Source organism: Ceratotherium simum, chromosome 15 (genome assembly GCF_057802395.1).
Source record: "Ceratotherium simum simum isolate JZ-2026a chromosome 15, ASM5780239v1, whole genome shotgun sequence".
Lineage (NCBI taxonomy): Eukaryota > Metazoa > Chordata > Mammalia > Perissodactyla > Rhinocerotidae > Ceratotherium > Ceratotherium simum.
In genome coordinates, this window is record NC_141914.1 from 23,826,032 (window position 1) to 23,841,803 (window position 15,772).

The 15,772-nt window shown below is 43.3% G+C and overlaps 1 pseudogene across 1 annotated transcript in view; it reads right to left on the bottom strand.

Moving 5' to 3' along the window:
• Window positions 1–15,772, bottom strand: part of LOC106800245 (protein mono-ADP-ribosyltransferase PARP9-like) — a 68,975-nt pseudogene that overhangs the window by 52,585 nt on the left and 618 nt on the right. Inside the window, exons 2-8 of the transcript XR_015554439.1 lie at window positions 12,306–12,408; window positions 11,347–11,488; window positions 10,712–10,727; window positions 8,729–9,610; window positions 5,815–5,970; window positions 5,170–5,191; window positions 4,371–4,588 (exon numbers count right to left, since the gene is read on the bottom strand). The product of XR_015554439.1 is annotated as a protein mono-ADP-ribosyltransferase PARP9-like (transcript). The remainder of the gene's footprint in view (window positions 1–4,370; window positions 4,589–5,169; window positions 5,192–5,814; window positions 5,971–8,728; window positions 9,611–10,711; window positions 10,728–11,346; window positions 11,489–12,305; window positions 12,409–15,772) is intronic.

The window sequence follows — 15,772 nt, forward strand, 5'->3', positions numbered from 1 at the left end:
CACTGTGGATTACTCACTACAACTCAGCCTCTCTCTGTTTATATCTTGAAAGTAGACTGAGCACAATTAGAATCATGGTCAGGTATAGACCAGGTTGGTACCCAGGCAGTAGCACAATACAATATATTAGGCTTATATATATTGTATATATATATACAATATATATATTGTATATATTTTCTTCTTCTTCCCTTCTTCTTTTTCTTCTTCTCCCCTCCATTAGTTCAAATGATCAAGAATAGAATGAGCCTAGGGCAAAGACTCTACTTCTAGGCCTGTGAATTTCTTACTCACCTCTGTAATTGTTAAGAACTTGCAGCTTGGACATATTCTTTGCCATTTCAGTGCAGAAAGCCTACAAGAAGCAAAACACAGCAGAGTCATAAGTGGGGCCTTTAGCCATTGTCATCAAAATCCCTCTCTCTACCTGCACACACCACACTTGACCTCATCCACTCTGTCAGTCCCCATTCCCACTGCCGCAAATCCAAAGCACCTTTTGGAAAGTGCTAGGGAACAGCAAGTGCAGCACCACGATCTATTCGAACATGTAGGAGAAACAAATACAGGAAAAATGGAAAGAAAAGCAAAATCTAGTATTAAAAAAAAAAGAATGTATATCCAAGGCAAAATATAATCATTCATTCACACAACAGATATTAATGCCCTGCTTATTGCATATTGGGCACTGAACTAAAGCTGTGGATATGTCCCTGAAGACAAATATAGGCAGATGCTCTTATAATTAGTAAAACAAATTCATTTTGAAAAGTCATATGCACACCAAGCTTTGTCTGTAGATTGAATAAATGATCAATTCCTGTAAAGTGCTTAAAATTGTACCTGGCACACAGTAAGCATTCAATATATGTTAGCTATTATAATTTTATTATATGACAGTCTATAGACAAAGATTTGTGTATTTTGCCATGTAGATCCTTTAACACAGTGTCTATCTGAAAACATTCATCTCTCCTAGGGTTTGGAACCAACATATCCAATGTCTTCTTTGTTTAAAGTTGATTCAATTGGCAGTAATTACTTCATTGAAATGATAAATAATGAGGTAAAAGCCAGATTTTGCTTTGCATCTGAACTTTAACAATGAAGTTTTTTAATCTGTGGGACATTTTCTTCATAAATTCTATCTGCAGTTGCTATTTCCAGAACAAAAAGCCATCGATCTTACCATATTTAGTACCTGGAGAGGTCACAAAAGAGTACTTCCTTGCCCTCCCTGTCCAAGAACTTGGAAATAAAACAAATGAGATAACATTATCTGCTGACAAATAGACTAATAACAGCTGCTATATGCAAAATGGATAAAAATCAGCTCTCTCCAAAATCATTTTGAAAGTCACGGTGTCTCACAGGGTTACAAATCAATTAGGTAAGTCCTTTGAATTAAATGTGAAAGAAAACTGTAACTTAATCAGTATCAGTAACATAGAAGGTGTGGATAACAAGCAGATGGTGTGGAAGGAGTCTGGAAAAGTAGACCCAGATGGCAAGAATCTGGCAGTTTTTCCAGCTCTGTCCACAAATGACCAACACCTAATGTGAGGGATGTCAGTAGTGTGTTCCTAGAGAAGGTGTTCCTTATTCTGAGATATAATGTCTGGCAGAAGGTAGATATGCCATAAACATTTGTTAAGTAACCAAGTGAAGGACTATCCATCGCCTTTTACACATACTCAGCTCCACCCAGGACCCTGATCATCATGAAATCCTGGTGAACACTGGCATTTCAGCCAGCTGGGGAGTTATTTACTCACTGTCATTTGTGAGTTGGAAAATTCATGAGTGTGTGAATATCAGCATCACTTTATTGTGAGTTTACTCTACGTTGGTCTTCCTGAGTCAGGTCAACTCTGGATGTCTGACAAATCCATTTTCTGGAATATAGGGGCCTTGCCAACGTAATGCCCCCTGTAAGGAATTGTATAAGTTGCCCTCTGATCTTTCTGAACACACACCCCTCATTGAAAGACTTATTTAAGAAGAAAGATGTGCTTCTCCAAAGGCAGAGGTGTATACATACGTGTACACACGTCATACTTCCACGTGGACACCACGGAGTGTTAATATTGACAAAAGCCTGAAGGAAGGGTCAATGTTCAGGGTATACTGTAAATTACCGTGTAAGATAATCCTCTCCTTTGAGTTACAAAACTGAAAGATGTATCCTCTCTCAAGTTATTTTTCTGTGTTTTTGTTTAGTGGTTGAGAACACAGGCTTTGGGGTTACACAGACAGACTCAGGTGGGAATCTTGTTTGGGCCACTACACTGGCTGTGTGCATAGTAACCTCTGGGCTAATGTGCTTTCCCATTTGTAAAATGGAGATGACAAAGGTGCTTCATCACAGGATTGAGGGGAGAATGAAATGAGACAGCTTCTTCTTAGCACAGTCCCTGGTCAACACGATACATGGCAGCTATTTTTATTACTAGCCCCTAGGGGAGCCCTCAGACTGTGGTTGATCTTCCCACTTTTATTCAACTGCCAAGTACATTTTTGTTTGTGGGTTGGAAAGAATGACCTTCCTTTTCTAGATGTGGTTAATTCCTCTTGTACGGATATGGTGCTTCATGAGCAGTTCAGAGATGTACTCAGGGCACCTGTCCGGGCCCAGTGATAGTTCTCTGCTTTGGCAGGAACTGGTGAACTCCATTCGAAGGACAGGATGATTGATTTTGCCTAGCAGGTGAGCTACTTCACTGGGTAATTGGCCGCTATCTTGCAGGTCAGCTGTGGATGAGACAGTGGCGTACTGGAGCCGGCTCACACGGCTCACGAGAGTCCACTGTGAACATCTCTCCCCAACTCCAGCTTCACTGATGTCACATTGATAGCTTGACGTCAGCAATGGAAATCAGCAAATGCTACAAACCTCCCTGTGTCTAGTCAGGCAGCGAAAAGAATAAGACCCTTTATGCTCCAGGAAAGAGCAAGCTAGAACGAGAGAGTAAGTTCATTTTCTTGTAGGGAGAGAGAAAATGGCAACCACCCACATGGAGACAGGCTGGAAGGTGGGAAAGTGAGCAGTCAGAGGACTGGTGTTCAGAGCCACTCTCTCTACCAAGCACTAAGCAAGGCCCTTTATACCCAAAACCCAGACACATGCCTGGGAAGTCGCACTAGCACTTGGATGTTGCTTTGGCAGAAGCAGAAACCGATATCTTGAAAAGCTATTTTAAGGGGCCGTATCTTATTTCATTTCCTTTTCATTCTTCCTTAACATCAACTGAAGTCCCTTTTGAAAATGCCAGCTAAGTGAGAATAAAGCACAGAGATGGTACTTTAAAGACAGAAGAGCACAGCAATATATACTAATTATGTTGAATATGTTAGAAACTCAGCTTGCTCTGGCCCCTGTAAAACAAAAAGCCAAGATGAGGTGAAAACTAAAGAAGCTGGGCACACGGATCTCTGCACTCAGACACAGACACGCTCCCCTACACACAGGTCCCTCCATTTGTGTTAGACCGCAACTGATTTCCATCTGCGGTCACCTACAGAGGAATTAAGAAAGAATAGATTGAACTCGAGGGCAGTACTGGGGACATGGCAAAAGTAGCCAGATATACTCCTGCTATAAGCTAAGGAACTTACAGTCTAATTGGGAAAAAAAAAGATAACAAATAATTCACTTAATTTAGTATTCAGTTCAGCACTCAGAGAACTACAACTCCTTACAGCTGATATGATAACAGCTACCCTTCCTGGAGGGCTAACTCTGAGCCAGGTACTTTTCTAAGTGTTTTATACGGATTAATTAATTTAATCCTGCCAACAGCTCCATAAGATCGTAATTATTATCCCTATCTTAAAGATAAGGAAACTGAGGCACAGATAAGTAAATTAACTTGCCCAAGCACGCTGACTAATTGGAGAGGAGAAGACAAAGAATTTTTTTTGAATATGTGGATTTAAGTTGACAGTCTGATATCCACGTGGAAATGAGAGAGGTTTAGGGATGTGGGTCTGAAGGTGGCTCAGAAGACCGGACGTGGCAGAAGCTATGGCAGAAGTTATGAGAATAATTGTGTTTTCAGAAGGAGAGAGAAGAGAGAGCAGCAGAGGACCCCACACTAAAACTAGGAGGTTGCTTACCTTTAAGGAGCAGAGGGAAGAATAAATGCCAACACAAAAAGAGAGAAGTCAGGTAGTGGGGTAAACATGGCTTCTATAATGACATTCTTTACTAGGTCAGAGGTGGGCAATTTATAAAAATTAAATTTCAGCAAATTAGAACATCACCACACTGCCCAGTGCTTGGCCCCATGTCTTACATTGGAGACACTAAACAGATGCTGTGCAATGAATGAATGAATGAACTGTAGGACATTTCTAAGATACTTACTTACCTTATATGTCTCCCGTTCTTCTGGAAAGATCACAAACTTTACAGTTAATTGTCTTTTCAAATGCTGTTGGCAAATGTTAAAACTTCATCAAACATAATCTCTGCTGCTGTACTCCTCTGCATACCAATGTTTCCAGTCCCAAGGGCAGGAAAGGAAATGGAAGTTACACTTAGCTCAAGGCATTTTTCCAAACACTTCTTTATTGCATTTTTCACTGTCTGTAGGAAAAACACAAATCTAAGATCAGCCTCTGAGTCAAAGATAAGACTCCACTCACCCCTTGATTCTCCCCATATTTTACAATGCCAACCTCCACTCTCCCTCAGGACCATGTCCATGCCTTTTCAAAGGACAGGAAAGGTCCCACTCTACAGGGAACCCACTAGAGCTATAAGGTTACTTGATCAGAAATGAAAAGGCCTGAGAAACTGAAGTGATTGAGCAGTCCATTTTGTGCTATTCAGGACATTTGGGCACCATGATTTCTCCCAGTTTATGTGGCCTTGCCCATCTCCCCAGGTCAGAGAGCCAGCCATCAATTTATCCCCACTTACCTGCCACTTCCAGGTCAATATAAACAGCTCTTGGACGTTTAATTAAGGAGGTAGAAGTTAAAATAAGTAAGCAGCATGTATTCAGTGTCGTTAGGATCTGTCATGTCATTTCTCCTCGAGAAGTGCTAGTGCATTTGGCAGATTTGAACTTTCCATCATTTCACCATTCAAACTGAATCCTAATACAGGAAGATTGTCTGTGGAAGGACCTTGGAAAACTGAGGGGGAGAGAGTGACCGGAGGACCAATTTGGGGTTAGAGGGCTCTCTAGCCAAGGGAGGACCAGAAATGGTGACAAAATAAAGCTAGACAGAGACAGAGAAGGGATTAAGTTTCCCTCTCTCCACATCTGAGAGGGCTCCCCTTATTCTTTAATACGTGTATTTTATGTGCCTCAGGTGTAGAGTTGGCCAGAAAGCCAGTCTCTACCACAGGCACAGGTGGGAAGAGACCCCAGGTAACAGATTTGACTGGAATGGTGCTGGAAGGGAAACTCCAGGTCCTCCTGGAATTTAACAGATGAAGAGAAGTATGGAGAGGCTGAATCCTGGGCCCACTTAGGAAAAGGCCTACAGCGGCACTAGGCGTGGGGAGGTGAACGGGTGTGCAGACTGAGGGAGCCTGGATGTTTCTGTGTCCACTTAAAATTCACACATGGGTTAGGTAGTATTTTAAATTAAACTTAAGATAACTTGTGTCAACACTTGTGCAGTATTTCAGGTATTCACAGGAGTGGTAGACGTTGGGGACTATACCACTTGACAATAATGACATGATGGAAAGTCAACAAAGACTACATAGACTATGGAGCTACATAAAGACAAATTTATTTTGACTTTCCCAGGTTTAGTTTAGGACATCACATGGTACACATATTAACAGGACATGGCATACATATTAACACATGGTATACATAATAACAGGACAATTTAAATCCTTTTGTGACTGGTACCAACTGGGAATCTGGAGTTATCTTAGCTATTTTATTCTTAAATTTCCATTCCATTTTTTTTCCGGTTTCGTGTAGAGTTGACTTCAACACAAGTCTGACATTAACCATCAAGTGGATTTACAGAATTAAAATACATCCATCTGAAAAGGGAAAAAATGGATAGGATTCACTGTTAAATTACTTTTTCTTAAATGACTAATTTAAATCTTTATTTCCCTGAAGAGCTTTGAAAAGTATTTTTGAAGATCCTAAATCCACAAAAATATCATTTAATAATGGATAGAAACTCACATTTCCAAAGAGTGATCATTTGATTGCCATGAGTCTGTTTGTCCTATTCAGAACTTAGGTAAAGTGTCTTAATGACATAATTTTTATTGCAAACATCTGTCAGCCCTTGTTGGCTTATACTCCCCATCCCCACCCCCCATATTCCCAGATTCTGAGCATTCCCTGTGATTTGTTTTAAGCTCTATCAGCAAACGGTTTCATTCCCTGCTCCACAGTCATCACTTTATGCTATTTATGTGTGAATTTTCTATTTTGTCTTGCTTTAAAGAGAGTGGAAATAAAATTTCTCATAAATTTCTACCTCCTAATGTTTTTATTTTTTAAGGTAAGTAGCACATGGTTAAAGAAAGTACAAATGAGACAAAAGGTCTTCAGTGAAAATAGGCCTCCCTCTTGGTGGGGTCCCCAGATCACCCCCTCACCCACCCAGCATGCAGGCAACTGCTTTCACCAGTAGTGCTTCATCTGTCCGTTCAGAAATAGATTGTACAGACACATGGGCTGTATTTTAAGTAATATCACCTCCTAGTTAGACCTCAGAGCTGTGCTATAAGGAGTTGTATCCTGCTTTCCCGCCTTGCCCAAATCCCCCTGAATCATCCTGATGGTTTTGGCTCCCTTTGGGGGTAACTTAGGTACTTCTCATGGATGTTAATGAATGCTTCACTTTGAAACCACAATCAGAATTTGTAATTTGGGGGCACTGGCACCCTTTAAAAATTCCATGGTTCCTAATGTTGGCCGTAAATACAACAAAATTTTAGTTAAAGGGATGTGATTCAACTAGGATGTTTCCACTTTAATTTTAAATTGGCATATTAATGACTCATCAAATATTTCATTTCGTGGGGTCCCCTCGGTGTTCTTTCTAATTGTCTTTGAGTCAATAAGTGGTATTTTTTCGGGGACCGGCCCCGTGGTATAGCCGCTAAGTGCACACTCTCCGCTGCTGGTGGCCAAGGTTCGGATCCCGGGCACGCAGCCATGCACCGCTTGTCAGGCCATGCTGTGGCGTCGTCCCATACAAAGTAGAGGAAGATGGGCACGGATGTTAGACCAGGGCCAGTCTTCCTCGGCAAAAAGAGGCAGATTGGCATGGATGTTAGCTCAGGGCTGATCTTCCTCACAAAAATAAAAAATTTTTAAAAAGTGGTATTTTTTTCACTTATGATTAAGTCTATTTGATTGTGGCCACAGGAGAGTCTTAAATGTGATATCACTGATCCAGAAAAACAAAAGAATATAACCTTATATTCTTTCTCTTCCTCTGTTGCAGGCCCTGCTCCCTGCTGCCCCCTTCACTTATTCATCAGTAATTTGCTGAACACCTAGATGCATATGCCCAGACCGGGCCCTGGGGTACAGAGATGAACAAGCCATGATCTCCATCCTCAAGGCACTCTCTGCCTAGCAGGGGAGCCGGATTAACCCAGAAATACCCAGGTTCACTGTTATCCTGACTCCCTCCCCACCCTGCCCGGGCCCTTGCCTATGTGCCCAGGGAACCCTGGCTGAATGCTAAGTTATACTTTGTACTCTCCACAGCCCCTGGCACAGAGCCATACACTCAGGATATGATGTACAGCTCAACCTGGGTCTCCTGACTGATCTAGCCCATTATTTTCAGTCTGTCAGTTCCTCTGTGTCACTCTGATCAAGTCATTCTAACCACCCAGGCCTCTCCTCCAGCCAATTCATACCCATCATAACTTGAGATCAGAATCTAAACTCACATCTTCTTAAGTAATCTTTCTTGGTGCACTCCACTCCACTCCTGTCACAGATTTATATACTCTTAAATATTATGAATTCATTTTGTATTAAGATCTGTTTGTTCACTATTGAGAGGTTGCTTCAGGAATGTTCAGATGGTTTGTGTCCCCAAGGAGATTTTTCAAACAGAGAATTTTTTTTCACATAAAAAAATATAATAGATTTTAGTTTCCTTGGAATCAAAGATTGTTCTATTTCCTCATGGTGCCTAAGACTAATAGCAATAATAATTATAAATACTTATCATTTTATGTGTATTGATTCCAGCTCTAAGATATAAGTGCAGTTATTATCCCCATTTTACAGAAGAGGAAACTGAGGACCAAAAAATAAAGTAACAACTCATTTCACCCAGTTAGTAAATGGCAAAGCTAGTATTCAAATCCGGACTGTCTGTCTCTGAAGTCCATACTCTTAACCTTAACAAGATGCTCTCTAAAGTGTTTGAAACAATATATATTCAAAACATCCTTGGTGCCGGCCCCGTGGGTTAGCGGTTAAGTGCTTGCGCTCCGCTACTGGCGGCCCGGGGTTCAGATCCCGGGCGCGAACCGATTCTCCGGCCACGCTGAGGCCACGTCCCACATACAGCAACTAGAAGGATGTGCAGCTATGACATACAACTATCTACTGGGGCTGTGGGGAAAAAAAAAAGGGGGAGGATTGGCAATAGATGTTAGCTCAGAGCCCGTCTTCCTCAGCAAAAAGAGGAGGATTAGCACGGATGTTAGCTCAGGGCTGATCTTCCTCACAAAAAAAAAAAAAAAAATCCTTGATAGGTAATAAGCAGTCCAGGGATCCCCTCTGGGAGTGCAAGAGAACAGAAACAAAGCCTTACCTGCTGCAGTTCAATGTGGCCCTGGACAATCTGGAGAGTCAGGTTGTTCACAACCATCATATTGGAAGGGGGAGTGGCTTCCTGCCTCACCCAGGAGCCCAGCTCATTCTTCCCTAGGATGCTTTCTGAAGCAGTTTTAAAGGCAGCCACAGTAGGGTCCTCATTGCTTACCAGGTGAATTTCTTTCAAATTACTGGCTGATTGCTTCCCTTGGAAATAAGACTTGATAGTTTCCACAATGATCTGTGTACACAAACCCAGAGGGAACTGGAAAATCCCAGAGCTCAGGGCTGGAATTGCTACTGTCTCAGTGCACGGATTGTCACGGGTGACACAATTCAGAATATTTGTAATGGCCATTCACAGCTTTTCCACACATCCCTGTCCATCCATTGCCACCCACTGAGGCCCAACAGCATGGATAATGAATTTGCAGGGGAGCCTCCCTGCTCCTGTAACAGCTATGTGACCAACTGGTATTTTTCCAAATCTGGAAACCCATACTCTGCTCTGCTCTTGGATTTCAAGGCCACCAGCTTTCGCCAGGGCCTGGGCCAGGCCTCCCCCATGAATAAGGTCTCCGTTGGCTGCATTCACCACAGCATCAACAGCATGTCTGGTGAGGTCATCCTTCCAGACAGACAACACTAGCCCATGAGTCAGCATTCTTCTGAAGACTTGCAGAGTCTCCCTGTTACCTTCGTGGGCTGGAGAGACCAGGGTAGAAATACAGCCAAATTTATTCTAGAGGACTTCATACAGCCGACTCTCATTATTTTTTAAAATTTCGGAGTTATCATGACTAATTGTAATTGGCCAACTATAGTTGTCTCTGGAAAAGAAGATAAAAAATAAAGAAATGAGCAAGGGTTCCTTTGAAAAGGATGTAATTCCACCTCACACCAGGAGACTGAGTTTCCTCTGTGCAAAAGAGACATGCACTTCCTCTAGTCCCCTTCCTGACTCTCCTTCTCACCGAAACATGTAATTACACCAAGGATGTCTGAGTTTTCAATGTCAGGTCACCATAGAGTGCTTAGTCTTGTGCCTGGCATACAGTAAGTACCCAATAAGTGGTAGCTACTATCATTCAAGGATAGTGGTGAAAAAACTGTGCGTATGGGCGCTCATAAAATTTTTATATCCATGTAAAAATGGTGAGTTTGGGAAGACCCATGCATAAGGCGCAAGTATTGGAAAGAACTTAATTATAAGTCAAAATATGGGGAGGCTTTACTTATAACTCGCTTACTTTTGTCAGTGTCTTAGTTTGGGTTCTCTTAGAAGCAGACTCAGACAAGGATTTGAGTGTAAGTTTATTTGGGAAGTGATCCTAGCAAACACCAGGGGTGTGGGGTGTGGAGGGCAGAGTGGGAAAGTAAGACAGGAAAAGGAAGGAAGTAAATAAAGGTGTGTTAAGAAGCAAATGAAGCTTAACTCCACTGAGTGACAGTGTAGATCAGGTGTCTCAAGAGTTATACCACCAGAGGGGTAAGGGAGCTGGATAGTTATCCAACTTCTGTCTGTCATTGGTTGAGGATGCTCCTGTGGGGACACGGTCCAGCAAATGGGTGGAGCACTGGGAATGCTACAATAAATAATTCTTCCTCATACTATAGTTTCGTGGCATAATTCTAGTGGAATTAAAACTGACTGACTAAAAATTATTTACTGTATGCGGCAGACAAGAAGAGGTGCCGCTCAGATCCCCCTTCGATATGATTATGAAGGGAGGAATATGGTTGGCCGACAGCCTCCAGTTGTTAGCCCCTCAGGGTCCATCTCAGCTTTCCAGCCAAGGTCACACTATTCTCAGGGCGGCTCCCACCAATGGCTGAGCAACGCCTTTTGTGTCCAACGTGGGACTCCCGTAATGGGCAGTCTCAGGAGGTCAGAGCTTCGTCAAGTTTTCACTACATTCTGATGGCTCCACCTGCCCAGTCCAGTTTCTTTCCTTTTCCTTTCACAGTAAACATTTTGCACTCCTAACTCCACCTCAGGTTCTACTTCCTGAAGGACCCAACCTGTGACACTGTATTTCATGGAGTCTAAGGCATCACTATTATATGCCAATGAGAAAGAAAAATCGATGCCGATCAAACCATGGTACACTATTGACTCAGTAGCCTTACTCCAGAGATGTGAAAAAATGTGCGTCCTAAAGTAGATAAAATGTGGTAATTAATTACATTTTACTTCAACTCCCATTTCTAATCTGAGCCACCAAGAAAGACCTCTGGTGGCCTCAATTACCTAAAAGCAGCAGCACGTGAGTAGTCAGATCCAACTGGCCTGCGCTTTGCTTGAAAATCTCCAGTGGGCCACCCCTGGGATAAGGCAGGTTCTGTTTGGCTTTTACAGCCCTTGTTGAGCAAGGGGACAAGCAGTAGGTCACCTCTTCTGGCCAATCAGCCCTAGGGCTGTGGTCAGAAGAGTCTCACATCTTGTGGGCATGGAAAGGATCAGTGGGAGCACTAACGAACATGTTTGCTGGCACCACACCGCCTTGGAAGCAGTCCCCCTTCTGAGGCGTGTGCAGGGTCACCACAAGGTCCTGCAATCACGCACCTGAGCACTTGCGGGGGAGACATTCTCCTTCCGTATTCCCCTTTCTCCACTGAGGAAAGACAGCAGCAAAGACTTTCTGAAACAAGAGTGAGGGTGAGGTGATCCTACTTGATTTCTCATTGGAAGCTGCTGCTCCAGCACCCTGTGGAAAACGAGAGTGGTTTAAAAAGAAATTGAAACCAAAGGACTACAGATCACTGATAACAATTACAGCCTAATAAACAAAAAGCAACAGAAACCCTGCTAAAAGCACTGGGTTTGTGGGGGAAGGGGAACATGTGTGTGTTTGTTTAATCTGTGTCCCTGAAATACTTGAAATACTAAATTTTCCAGCAAACATTGACCCTACCCCACTTCCCTAGAGGCCAGTGCACTTCTAATTCAGGATGAGATGAAGGGTTGGAAATTAACACTTGAAAAGGTCCAAAGGTCACAGACAAAAATGACCCAAAACTCTCAGACAGGCCTCCAATTTCCAAAGGCTTGTGGGGTTTCTCTAGACAGAACAGAAGACCTGGAGACGTGAGCCTCATCAGCTACACCTCCCCCTCTACCAGTAAGGACCCACTTCCAATTGCTTATTTCATGACACAAGCCTGAATGTGAAATTTTCGGGTTAAACAAATGAGGTGCCTTTTCTCTATTCCTTCGTTTTTATTCCTCCTCCATCCTCCTCCTCCCCCCATCCTGCAAAAGCAGATTTGCTGAATGAGAATCAAAATGATACTGAGGTGACATTTTTTAAAAATCATCCCTCCTCATGTTGACTCTGTTGATTAGATTAGCATATTCTTGATTTCCCATCTCTCACATGGTGCAGGGAGAAAAGTTTTATTGGGCTATTAAAACCAAGTAAGAAAGCCAGGTATAACTGAAGACCCCAGATTTCTTGCTGTTATAGGAAGAACTATTCATGTGCTGATCAAGCTTCATGGTTTATGTACATTTATGCTTTTTACCTTGGAAAAGTCCATCCTCCAGGTCCCTGGGGTCTTTAAATGTTTAGACTCTGTTTTGTGTTTCTGAGCATAGACTGTTGTTCCCAAATATGGTGGCCCACTTCTAGGAATGAATAGAAGGAGGCAATAAGCAGTGACCAGCATCTTAGGGAATTTGACAAGTACACACCACAGGAAGACTAAACGTGATTTCTGATCTTGAGTTTTTAATTTCATTGGTGAAGGTGCACACATTGTTTTGCTGCTGTTGTTCCTGCTGACCTTCTATCCTTTACAGAGAGGTTCTAATAGAGACCGCAATCGTGGTTCAGCAGGGAAAGCTTTATGGAGAAGATGAGACTAGGGCCAGACCTTGAAGGATAGAGCAGGTTTTACATATTAGAAGAGGAGGATGACACCAAGTGGTAAGACTGAGCACAGCATTCAAAGAAGGATGAGGGAAAACCAGCCTTATGAGTGAGCGAAGGCCCCTGGAGAGGGTCTGAAGAAAGAGGGAACTGGCCTTGCGCCTGTGAAGGGTGTGTGTGACTGAGTTTGTGATAAATATCCTTGATCGATTTAGAAAGGGGAATATCTGGATAAAAGTCAGAAACTCTGGGAAAACATATCTTAACAATTTTCCATCTAATAGGTAGGAATTAAAGACTGAATTTTTAGAAGGATGATGATGAAAATGCTTGAAGACACAGTTGCCCCCACTTGTTGCCCACAGCCGCTGTTAGGCCTCTGAAATGATTTCTAACGCCTCTGCGATAGAAAAACTTTGTACGCCTATCTGCAGCATCAGAGCGGTAGTCTTCTTATGTCAGGAAAAGCAGCAACTCCAGTATAACCCTAAAATGCAGGAACGAGATGCATTTTGCCTCCAGAGGGCGCTGCTGTTTTCACAAAAGAAGGAAGCCTTCTGTGTCTGCTTCCACTGTGGGCTTCCGGTGAGCTTTAGCTTTACATGGTGCTGGCTGTACTTTTTTCTTCAGGCCAGGCTTTAAAGGCCTAGAGATAGACTTGGCGGGGGGGGGTGGGGCATTCATTTAACCCCAAAGAAACTAGAAACAGGGAGTATATTGCCCAAAACATTGGCTCTCTTCCATTTTAAAAACAATAACAACCAAAGCCTTCCCGACTCTCCGTCCCTGGTCCTCCTGTTCTTTCTCTTCATGGGCAGCATGAAGGAGCGGACCCTCCTCCGTCCACCTGCCTGCTCAGCGCCCCCGCTGCCACCTCGCCCCCAGCACTCCTCGCAAACCGCTCATCAGTGTCCTCCATGTGGGTAACCCCAGTGGACTCTCTTCTGTCCTAATCTTTACTTCACTGCTCTCTATGGCGTTTCATTCTTTGATTCCTGAAACTCTGCTTTCGTGGCTTCTCCTGTGCCATCACCCTTGGCTCTTCTGTCACTTTGCCTTCACAGGGTTTTCCCTGGATTCCCTCCTCACCCTCACCCGACCCCTTCCAAAATCCATGCTTTATCTGCTGGATTCCACAGCTCGGTAAATGATACACCATTCACCCACTCAAGTCAGAAGTCTAGAATCTTCTCTTTTGTCCCATATCCAACTCATCCCTGGGTCCTCACCACCTAAATTACTTTCAGATATGCCCCTAGTCTCCCTGCCCACTGGCACCACTTCACTTCAGGGCCCCAGAGCCTCTCGCCTGAGCTGTGGCAATACATTCTTTTTACAGATTTAAATGTATTTAATTTTACATTTTATTGTTTGAATAGGTATTACATTTACTGGTTCAAATTTAGAAAGTGTAAAAGTCTCCCTCCTCCCCACCTTACTAATTTCCCTTCCCAGAGGCAATCAATGTTATGAACTTCTCCTATATCCTTCCAGAGGCATTTTCACACACAAGGTAGCATCTTATACACACTCTTCTGCGTCTTGCCGTTTCCATTTAATGTCTCCTAGAGATCTTTCCATATCAGCCCACAGAAGGCTTCTTCACTCTTTTTACTGCTCATTGCATTCCACTGTATAGATGCACTATAAGTTATTTAACTGCTAGTCCCCCTATTTATGGACATGTAAGGAGTTCCCAGTCTTTTGCTAGTATAAAAAAGGCTGCAAAGAACAACTTTGTACAGAGGTCACTTCACACAGGTGCTAATCAATCAATGGGACAAATTCCTAGAAGTGGAACTGCAGAATAAGAATATATATGCCATTATAATTCTGACAGCACTGCCAAACTGCTCTCCATAAACATTGAGCCATTTCCAGTCTTACCAGCCATGTGCAAAAACCTCATCACTGGCCTCTCTGCCTTCATTCATCCCTGCTTGGAAATGTGTCATCTACATGGTCCTCAGCACCAGCTTTCAAAAATGCACAGCTGACATGTCCCTTTCCTGCTTTCCCTGCTTACAACCCTCCCATTTCTCCCTGCTGATCTTCAAGACCTTTCACCAGCTAGACCTGTGCGACCAGTGTGGGCCATCAGCCGCATGCAGCTCTTGAGCACTTGAGATGTGGCTAGTCCCAAAGAGATGTGATGTGAGTGTGAGATAAACACTGGATTGCAAGGCTTAGTATGACAAGAGAATGTAAAATATCTCATAAGTTTTTAACATTGATTACATGCTGAAATGATTAAATTTAGGATAAAGTTAAATAACGTATCATTAAAATTCATTTCACTTGTTTATACTTTTAAAAATATGGCTACTAAAATATTTAAAATTACATGTGGCTCCCAGTATATTTCTATTGGACAGCACTGATCTAGACCCTTCCTCCCTCATCTCCCTCAACCATCTCATCTCCCCCAAGTCTTCAGTGCTCCCTCTGTGCTTCAGAGCACACTAGTCCCGGCATCTCAGATGCTCCTCACCCCTCACCCGCCCCCCACACTCTTATTAAAATTCTGTTTGAAACTTCCTCTTGGAGGCCCTCAAGCGATTTTGCTTCTTTATTCGCAAGTCCACCTCCCTTTACCAGTCCGTGAGGTCAGGCCCCCGTTCACATCTCTATTCCCCAGTGCACAGGGCAGCACGCAGTTCAGAGCTGTTGGCCAAATCAAGGAATGAGGGCAGGAAAGCCCTCAGAGCCAGTCTTCAGGATCCTTGGAGGGAGGTAACGGGTGATATGTCAGAATGCAGGTGAACAAATTCAAATTTTTGTAAAATGTAGGTAAGTTTAACCTAAATTCAGAATGTGAATTACATTTTAGCAGCAAATAATAGTAACAACAACAATAAGAGTTTAAAGGAATCCCAAACTCTGGAGAAACTTTCTTTGATTTAAGCATCTCACCAGTCTCATCCTCGCATGGGGCGGCCGGGCCCTGGGAGCCCGCTTCTCTCCCGCCCCGACCCAGCCTGTAGGAGGGAGACGCGGGAGTCTCCAGCGCCCACCGCCCGGGGGATGGGGGACTGGGGCCAGGGGGCCCGAGTCCGGACTTACTCATCCAGCCGACCGCGGCGGAGAGCTCAGCAAAGAGAGGAAGGGGAGCGGCTCTGC